Source organism: Thunnus thynnus, unplaced genomic scaffold, assembly GCF_963924715.1.
Source record: "Thunnus thynnus unplaced genomic scaffold, fThuThy2.1 SCAFFOLD_62, whole genome shotgun sequence".
NCBI classification, from domain to species: Eukaryota; Metazoa; Chordata; class Actinopteri; order Scombriformes; family Scombridae; genus Thunnus; species Thunnus thynnus.
Genome location: NW_027095930.1, coordinates 105,001 through 112,217, shown reverse-complemented (window position 1 = coordinate 112,217; position 7,217 = coordinate 105,001). Strand labels below are relative to the sequence as shown.

The 7,217-nt window shown below is 57.3% G+C and overlaps 22 non-coding genes across 22 annotated transcripts in view; all 22 read right to left on the bottom strand.

Moving 5' to 3' along the window:
• Positions 1-156: 156 nt before the first annotated feature.
• LOC137179037 (5S ribosomal RNA) lies at positions 157-275 on the bottom strand. Its single transcript, XR_010927443.1, has one exon. It is a non-coding gene; the product is annotated as a 5S ribosomal RNA (ribosomal RNA).
• Positions 276-485: 210 nt separating this feature from the next.
• On the bottom strand, positions 486-604 carry LOC137179035 (5S ribosomal RNA). Its single transcript, XR_010927441.1, has one exon. It is a non-coding gene; the product is annotated as a 5S ribosomal RNA (ribosomal RNA).
• Positions 605-822: 218 nt separating this feature from the next.
• Positions 823-941, bottom strand: LOC137179034 (5S ribosomal RNA). Its single transcript, XR_010927440.1, has one exon. It is a non-coding gene; the product is annotated as a 5S ribosomal RNA (ribosomal RNA).
• Positions 942-1,159: 218 nt separating this feature from the next.
• On the bottom strand, positions 1,160-1,278 carry LOC137179033 (5S ribosomal RNA). Its single transcript, XR_010927439.1, has one exon. It is a non-coding gene; the product is annotated as a 5S ribosomal RNA (ribosomal RNA).
• A 218-nt stretch (positions 1,279-1,496) lies between these two features.
• On the bottom strand, positions 1,497-1,615 carry LOC137179032 (5S ribosomal RNA). Its single transcript, XR_010927438.1, has one exon. It is a non-coding gene; the product is annotated as a 5S ribosomal RNA (ribosomal RNA).
• A 218-nt stretch (positions 1,616-1,833) lies between these two features.
• LOC137179031 (5S ribosomal RNA) lies at positions 1,834-1,952 on the bottom strand. The gene has a single exon (XR_010927437.1). It is a non-coding gene; the product is annotated as a 5S ribosomal RNA (ribosomal RNA).
• A 218-nt stretch (positions 1,953-2,170) lies between these two features.
• On the bottom strand, positions 2,171-2,289 carry LOC137179029 (5S ribosomal RNA). Its single transcript, XR_010927435.1, has one exon. It is a non-coding gene; the product is annotated as a 5S ribosomal RNA (ribosomal RNA).
• A 218-nt stretch (positions 2,290-2,507) lies between these two features.
• On the bottom strand, positions 2,508-2,626 carry LOC137179028 (5S ribosomal RNA). The gene has a single exon (XR_010927434.1). It is a non-coding gene; the product is annotated as a 5S ribosomal RNA (ribosomal RNA).
• Positions 2,627-2,844: 218 nt separating this feature from the next.
• On the bottom strand, positions 2,845-2,963 carry LOC137179026 (5S ribosomal RNA). The gene has a single exon (XR_010927433.1). It is a non-coding gene; the product is annotated as a 5S ribosomal RNA (ribosomal RNA).
• A 218-nt stretch (positions 2,964-3,181) lies between these two features.
• Positions 3,182-3,300, bottom strand: LOC137179025 (5S ribosomal RNA). Its single transcript, XR_010927432.1, has one exon. It is a non-coding gene; the product is annotated as a 5S ribosomal RNA (ribosomal RNA).
• A 210-nt stretch (positions 3,301-3,510) lies between these two features.
• On the bottom strand, positions 3,511-3,629 carry LOC137179024 (5S ribosomal RNA). The gene has a single exon (XR_010927431.1). It is a non-coding gene; the product is annotated as a 5S ribosomal RNA (ribosomal RNA).
• A 218-nt stretch (positions 3,630-3,847) lies between these two features.
• On the bottom strand, positions 3,848-3,966 carry LOC137179022 (5S ribosomal RNA). The gene has a single exon (XR_010927429.1). It is a non-coding gene; the product is annotated as a 5S ribosomal RNA (ribosomal RNA).
• A 218-nt stretch (positions 3,967-4,184) lies between these two features.
• On the bottom strand, positions 4,185-4,303 carry LOC137179021 (5S ribosomal RNA). Its single transcript, XR_010927428.1, has one exon. It is a non-coding gene; the product is annotated as a 5S ribosomal RNA (ribosomal RNA).
• Positions 4,304-4,513: 210 nt separating this feature from the next.
• Positions 4,514-4,632, bottom strand: LOC137179020 (5S ribosomal RNA). Its single transcript, XR_010927427.1, has one exon. It is a non-coding gene; the product is annotated as a 5S ribosomal RNA (ribosomal RNA).
• A 218-nt stretch (positions 4,633-4,850) lies between these two features.
• On the bottom strand, positions 4,851-4,969 carry LOC137179019 (5S ribosomal RNA). The gene has a single exon (XR_010927426.1). It is a non-coding gene; the product is annotated as a 5S ribosomal RNA (ribosomal RNA).
• A 218-nt stretch (positions 4,970-5,187) lies between these two features.
• On the bottom strand, positions 5,188-5,306 carry LOC137179018 (5S ribosomal RNA). The gene has a single exon (XR_010927425.1). It is a non-coding gene; the product is annotated as a 5S ribosomal RNA (ribosomal RNA).
• Positions 5,307-5,524: 218 nt separating this feature from the next.
• On the bottom strand, positions 5,525-5,643 carry LOC137179017 (5S ribosomal RNA). Its single transcript, XR_010927424.1, has one exon. It is a non-coding gene; the product is annotated as a 5S ribosomal RNA (ribosomal RNA).
• Positions 5,644-5,861: 218 nt separating this feature from the next.
• On the bottom strand, positions 5,862-5,980 carry LOC137179016 (5S ribosomal RNA). The gene has a single exon (XR_010927423.1). It is a non-coding gene; the product is annotated as a 5S ribosomal RNA (ribosomal RNA).
• A 218-nt stretch (positions 5,981-6,198) lies between these two features.
• LOC137179015 (5S ribosomal RNA) lies at positions 6,199-6,317 on the bottom strand. Its single transcript, XR_010927422.1, has one exon. It is a non-coding gene; the product is annotated as a 5S ribosomal RNA (ribosomal RNA).
• Positions 6,318-6,527: 210 nt separating this feature from the next.
• On the bottom strand, positions 6,528-6,646 carry LOC137179014 (5S ribosomal RNA). Its single transcript, XR_010927421.1, has one exon. It is a non-coding gene; the product is annotated as a 5S ribosomal RNA (ribosomal RNA).
• A 218-nt stretch (positions 6,647-6,864) lies between these two features.
• On the bottom strand, positions 6,865-6,983 carry LOC137179013 (5S ribosomal RNA). The gene has a single exon (XR_010927420.1). It is a non-coding gene; the product is annotated as a 5S ribosomal RNA (ribosomal RNA).
• A 218-nt stretch (positions 6,984-7,201) lies between these two features.
• LOC137179010 (5S ribosomal RNA) overlaps positions 7,202-7,217 on the bottom strand; it is a 119-nt gene continuing 103 nt past the window's right edge. The window contains exon 1 of the ribosomal RNA XR_010927418.1: positions 7,202-7,217. This exon is cut by the window's right edge and continues 103 nt beyond it. This is a non-coding gene — a ribosomal RNA (5S ribosomal RNA).

Below are 7,217 nucleotides of genomic sequence, written 5' to 3'. Positions count from 1 at the left end.
CAGGCGGCAGCTGCGCTGAGAGCGTTCCGATCCGTTCCTCCGTCGGAGAAATACCAGAGAGTGGGACTCCCGCGCACAGTTCTGCAAAGACACGGAGGAAAACCAGAGAGGATCCCTACGTTAAACACGGCAGGAGCTTGTGGAGAAAAGTGAAAAAGCTTACAGCACCTGGTATTCCCAGGCGGTCTCCCATCCAAGTACTAACCAGGCCCGACCCTGCTTAGCTTCCGAGATCAGACGAGATCGGGCGTGTTCAGGGTGGTATGGCCGTAAGCTGTCCAAGGTACCACGCATGGGCCTTTTAGGGATGTCGCTCGTCAGACGCGCCTTCAACGCCCAGGCGGCAGCTGCGCTGAGAGCGTTCCGATCCGTCGGAGAAATACCAGAGAGTGGGACTCCCGCGCACAGTTCTGCAAAGACACGGAGGAAAACCAGAGAGGATCCCTACGTTAAACACGGCAGGAGCTTGTGGAGAAAAGTGAAAAAGCTTACAGCACCTGGTATTCCCAGGCGGTCTCCCATCCAAGTACTAACCAGGCCCGACCCTGCTTAGCTTCCGAGATCAGACGAGATCGGGCGTGTTCAGGGTGGTATGGCCGTAAGCTGTCCAAGGTACCACGCATGGGCCTTTTAGGGATGTCGCTCGTCAGACGCGCCTTCAACGCCCAGGCGGCAGCTGCGCTGAGAGCGTTCCGATCCGTTCCTCCGTCGGAGAAATACCAGAGAGTGGGACTCCCGCGCACAGTTCTGCAAAGACACGGAGGAAAACCAGAGAGGATCCCTACGTTAAACACGGCAGGAGCTTGTGGAGAAAAGTGAAAAAGCTTACAGCACCTGGTATTCCCAGGCGGTCTCCCATCCAAGTACTAACCAGGCCCGACCCTGCTTAGCTTCCGAGATCAGACGAGATCGGGCGTGTTCAGGGTGGTATGGCCGTAAGCTGTCCAAGGTACCACGCATGGGCCTTTTAGGGATGTCGCTCGTCAGACGCGCCTTCAACGCCCAGGCGGCAGCTGCGCCGAGAGCGTTCCGATCCGTTCCTCCGTCGGAGAAATACCAGAGAGTGGGACTCCCGCGCACAGTTCTGCAAAGACACGGAGGAAAACCAGAGAGGATCCCTACGTTAAACACGGCAGGAGCTTGTGGAGAAAAGTGAAAAAGCTTACAGCACCTGGTATTCCCAGGCGGTCTCCCATCCAAGTACTAACCAGGCCCGACCCTGCTTAGCTTCCGAGATCAGACGAGATCGGGCGTGTTCAGGGTGGTATGGCCGTAAGCTGTCCAAGGTACCACGCATGGGCCTTTTAGGGATGTCGCTCGTCAGACGCGCCTTCAACGCCCAGGCGGCAGCTGCGCTGAGAGCGTTCCGATCCGTTCCTCCGTCGGAGAAATACCAGAGAGTGGGACTCCCGCGCACAGTTCTGCAAAGACACGGAGTAGAACGAGAGAGGATCCCTACGTTAAACACGGCAGGAGCTTGTGGAGAAAAGTGAAAAAGCTTACAGCACCTGGTATTCCCAGGCGGTCTCCCATCCAAGTACTAACCAGGCCCGACCCTGCTTAGCTTCCGAGATCAGACGAGATCGGGCGTGTTCAGGGTGGTATGGCCGTAAGCTGTCCAAGGTACCACGCATGGGCCTTTTAGGGATGTCGCTCGTCAGACGCGCCTTCAACGCCCAGGCGGCAGCTGCGCTGAGAGCGTTCCGATCCGTTCCTCCGTCGGAGAAATACCAGAGAGTGGGACTCCCGCGCACAGTTCTGCAAAGACACGGAGGAAAACCAGAGAGGATCCCTACGTTAAACACGGCAGGAGCTTGTGGAGAAAAGTGAAAAAGCTTACAGCACCTGGTATTCCCAGGCGGTCTCCCATCCAAGTACTAACCAGGCCCGACCCTGCTTAGCTTCCGAGATCAGACGAGATCGGGCGTGTTCAGGGTGGTATGGCCGTAAGCTGTCCAAGGTACCACGCATGGGCCTTTTAGGGATGTCGCTCGTCAGACGCGCCTTCAACGCCCAGGCGGCAGCTGCGCTGAGAGCGTTCCGATCCGTTCCTCCGTCGGAGAAATACCAGAGAGTGGGACTCCCGCGCACAGTTCTGCAAAGACACGGAGGAAAACCAGAGAGGATCCCTACGTTAAACACGGCAGGAGCTTGTGGAGAAAAGTGAAAAAGCTTACAGCACCTGGTATTCCCAGGCGGTCTCCCATCCAAGTACTAACCAGGCCCGACCCTGCTTAGCTTCCGAGATCAGACGAGATCGGGCGTGTTCAGGGTGGTATGGCCGTAAGCTGTCCAAGGTACCACGCATGGGCCTTTTAGGGATGTCGCTCGTCAGACGCGCCTTCAACGCCCAGGCGGCAGCTGCGCTGAGAGCGTTCCGATCCGTTCCTCCGTCGGAGAAATACCAGAGAGTGGGACTCCCGCGCACAGTTCTGCAAAGACACGGAGGAAAACCAGAGAGGATCCCTACGTTAAACACGGCAGGAGCTTGTGGAGAAAAGTGAAAAAGCTTACAGCACCTGGTATTCCCAGGCGGTCTCCCATCCAAGTACTAACCAGGCCCGACCCTGCTTAGCTTCCGAGATCAGACGAGATCGGGCGTGTTCAGGGTGGTATGGCCGTAAGCTGTCCAAGGTACCACGCATGGGCCTTTTAGGGATGTCGCTCGTCAGACGCGCCTTCAACGCCCAGGCGGCAGCTGCGCCGAGAGCGTTCCGATCCGTTCCTCCGTCGGAGAAATACCAGAGAGTGGGACTCCCGCGCACAGTTCTGCAAAGACACGGAGGAAAACCAGAGAGGATCCCTACGTTAAACACGGCAGGAGCTTGTGGAGAAAAGTGAAAAAGCTTACAGCACCTGGTATTCCCAGGCGGTCTCCCATCCAAGTACTAACCAGGCCCGACCCTGCTTAGCTTCCGAGATCAGACGAGATCGGGCGTGTTCAGGGTGGTATGGCCGTAAGCTGTCCAAGGTACCACGCATGGGCCTTTTAGGGATGTCGCTCGTCAGACGCGCCTTCAACGCCCAGGCGGCAGCTGCGCTGAGAGCGTTCCGATCCGTTCCTCCGTCGGAGAAATACCAGAGAGTGGGACTCCCGCGCACAGTTCTGCAAAGACACGGAGTAGAACGAGAGAGGATCCCTACGTTAAACACGGCAGGAGCTTGTGGAGAAAAGTGAAAAAGCTTACAGCACCTGGTATTCCCAGGCGGTCTCCCATCCAAGTACTAACCAGGCCCGACCCTGCTTAGCTTCCGAGATCAGACGAGATCGGGCGTGTTCAGGGTGGTATGGCCGTAAGCTGTCCAAGGTACCACGCATGGGCCTTTTAGGGATGTCGCTCGTCAGACGCGCCTTCAACGCCCAGGCGGCAGCTGCGCTGAGAGCGTTCCGATCCGTCGGAGAAATACCAGAGAGTGGGACTCCCGCGCACAGTTCTGCAAAGACACGGAGGAAAACCAGAGAGGATCCCTACGTTAAACACGGCAGGAGCTTGTGGAGAAAAGTGAAAAAGCTTACAGCACCTGGTATTCCCAGGCGGTCTCCCATCCAAGTACTAACCAGGCCCGACCCTGCTTAGCTTCCGAGATCAGACGAGATCGGGCGTGTTCAGGGTGGTATGGCCGTAAGCTGTCCAAGGTACCACGCATGGGCCTTTTAGGGATGTCGCTCGTCAGACGCGCCTTCAACGCCCAGGCGGCAGCTGCGCTGAGAGCGTTCCGATCCGTTCCTCCGTCGGAGAAATACCAGAGAGTGGGACTCCCGCGCACAGTTCTGCAAAGACACGGAGGAAAACCAGAGAGGATCCCTACGTTAAACACGGCAGGAGCTTGTGGAGAAAAGTGAAAAAGCTTACAGCACCTGGTATTCCCAGGCGGTCTCCCATCCAAGTACTAACCAGGCCCGACCCTGCTTAGCTTCCGAGATCAGACGAGATCGGGCGTGTTCAGGGTGGTATGGCCGTAAGCTGTCCAAGGTACCACGCATGGGCCTTTTAGGGATGTCGCTCGTCAGACGCGCCTTCAACGCCCAGGCGGCAGCTGCGCTGAGAGCGTTCCGATCCGTTCCTCCGTCGGAGAAATACCAGAGAGTGGGACTCCCGCGCACAGTTCTGCAAAGACACGGAGGAAAACCAGAGAGGATCCCTACGTTAAACACGGCAGGAGCTTGTGGAGAAAAGTGAAAAAGCTTACAGCACCTGGTATTCCCAGGCGGTCTCCCATCCAAGTACTAACCAGGCCCGACCCTGCTTAGCTTCCGAGATCAGACGAGATCGGGCGTGTTCAGGGTGGTATGGCCGTAAGCTGTCCAAGGTACCACGCATGGGCCTTTTAGGGATGTCGCTCGTCAGACGCGCCTTCAACGCCCAGGCGGCAGCTGCGCTGAGAGCGTTCCGATCCGTCGGAGAAATACCAGAGAGTGGGACTCCCGCGCACAGTTCTGCAAAGACACGGAGGAAAACCAGAGAGGATCCCTACGTTAAACACGGCAGGAGCTTGTGGAGAAAAGTGAAAAAGCTTACAGCACCTGGTATTCCCAGGCGGTCTCCCATCCAAGTACTAACCAGGCCCGACCCTGCTTAGCTTCCGAGATCAGACGAGATCGGGCGTGTTCAGGGTGGTATGGCCGTAAGCTGTCCAAGGTACCACGCATGGGCCTTTTAGGGATGTCGCTCGTCAGACGCGCCTTCAACGCCCAGGCGGCAGCTGCGCTGAGAGCGTTCCGATCCGTTCCTCCGTCGGAGAAATACCAGAGAGTGGGACTCCCGCGCACAGTTCTGCAAAGACACGGAGGAAAACCAGAGAGGATCCCTACGTTAAACACGGCAGGAGCTTGTGGAGAAAAGTGAAAAAGCTTACAGCACCTGGTATTCCCAGGCGGTCTCCCATCCAAGTACTAACCAGGCCCGACCCTGCTTAGCTTCCGAGATCAGACGAGATCGGGCGTGTTCAGGGTGGTATGGCCGTAAGCTGTCCAAGGTACCACGCATGGGCCTTTTAGGGATGTCGCTCGTCAGACGCGCCTTCAACGCCCAGGCGGCAGCTGCGCCGAGAGCGTTCCGATCCGTTCCTCCGTCGGAGAAATACCAGAGAGTGGGACTCCCGCGCACAGTTCTGCAAAGACACGGAGGAAAACCAGAGAGGATCCCTACGTTAAACACGGCAGGAGCTTGTGGAGAAAAGTGAAAAAGCTTACAGCACCTGGTATTCCCAGGCGGTCTCCCATCCAAGTACTAACCAGGCCCGACCCTGCTTAGCTTCCGAGATCAGACGAGATCGGGCGTGTTCAGGGTGGTATGGCCGTAAGCTGTCCAAGGTACCACGCATGGGCCTTTTAGGGATGTCGCTCGTCAGACGCGCCTTCAACGCCCAGGCGGCAGCTGCGCTGAGAGCGTTCCGATCCGTTCCTCCGTCGGAGAAATACCAGAGAGTGGGACTCCCGCGCACAGTTCTGCAAAGACACGGAGGAAAACCAGAGAGGATCCCTACGTTAAACACGGCAGGAGCTTGTGGAGAAAAGTGAAAAAGCTTACAGCACCTGGTATTCCCAGGCGGTCTCCCATCCAAGTACTAACCAGGCCCGACCCTGCTTAGCTTCCGAGATCAGACGAGATCGGGCGTGTTCAGGGTGGTATGGCCGTAAGCTGTCCAAGGTACCACGCATGGGCCTTTTAGGGATGTCGCTCGTCAGACGCGCCTTCAACGCCCAGGCGGCAGCTGCGCCGAGAGCGTTCCGATCCGTTCCTCCGTCGGAGAAATACCAGAGAGTGGGACTCCCGCGCACAGTTCTGCAAAGACACGGAGGAAAACCAGAGAGGATCCCTACGTTAAACACGGCAGGAGCTTGTGGAGAAAAGTGAAAAAGCTTACAGCACCTGGTATTCCCAGGCGGTCTCCCATCCAAGTACTAACCAGGCCCGACCCTGCTTAGCTTCCGAGATCAGACGAGATCGGGCGTGTTCAGGGTGGTATGGCCGTAAGCTGTCCAAGGTACCACGCATGGGCCTTTTAGGGATGTCGCTCGTCAGACGCGCCTTCAACGCCCAGGCGGCAGCTGCGCTGAGAGCGTTCCGATCCGTTCCTCCGTCGGAGAAATACCAGAGAGTGGGACTCCCGCGCACAGTTCTGCAAAGACACGGAGGAAAACCAGAGAGGATCCCTACGTTAAACACGGCAGGAGCTTGTGGAGAAAAGTGAAAAAGCTTACAGCACCTGGTATTCCCAGGCGGTCTCCCATCCAAGTACTAACCAGGCCCGACCCTGCTTAGCTTCCGAGATCAGACGAGATCGGGCGTGTTCAGGGTGGTATGGCCGTAAGCTGTCCAAGGTACCACGCATGGGCCTTTTAGGGATGTCGCTCGTCAGACGCGCCTTCAACGCCCAGGCGGCAGCTGCGCTGAGAGCGTTCCGATCCGTCGGAGAAATACCAGAGAGTGGGACTCCCGCGCACAGTTCTGCAAAGACACGGAGGAAAACCAGAGAGGATCCCTACGTTAAACACGGCAGGAGCTTGTGGAGAAAAGTGAAAAAGCTTACAGCACCTGGTATTCCCAGGCGGTCTCCCATCCAAGTACTAACCAGGCCCGACCCTGCTTAGCTTCCGAGATCAGACGAGATCGGGCGTGTTCAGGGTGGTATGGCCGTAAGCTGTCCAAGGTACCACGCATGGGCCTTTTAGGGATGTCGCTCGTCAGACGCGCCTTCAACGCCCAGGCGGCAGCTGCGCTGAGAGCGTTCCGATCCGTTCCTCCGTCGGAGAAATACCAGAGAGTGGGACTCCCGCGCACAGTTCTGCAAAGACACGGAGGAAAACCAGAGAGGATCCCTACGTTAAACACGGCAGGAGCTTGTGGAGAAAAGTGAAAAAGCTTACAGCACCTGGTATTCCCAGGCGGTCTCCCATCCAAGTACTAACCAGGCCCGACCCTGCTTAGCTTCCGAGATCAGACGAGATCGGGCGTGTTCAGGGTGGTATGGCCGTAAGCTGTCCAAGGTACCACGCATGGGCCTTTTAGGGATGTCGCTCGTCAGACGCGCCTTCAACGCCCAGGCGGCAGCTGCGCCGAGAGCGTTCCGATCCGTTCCTCCGTCGGAGAAATACCAGAGAGTGGGACTCCCGCGCACAGTTCTGCAAAGACACGGAGGAAAACCAGAGAGGATCCCTACGTTAAACACGGCAGGAGCTTGTGGAGAAAAGTGAAAAAGCTTACAGCACCTGG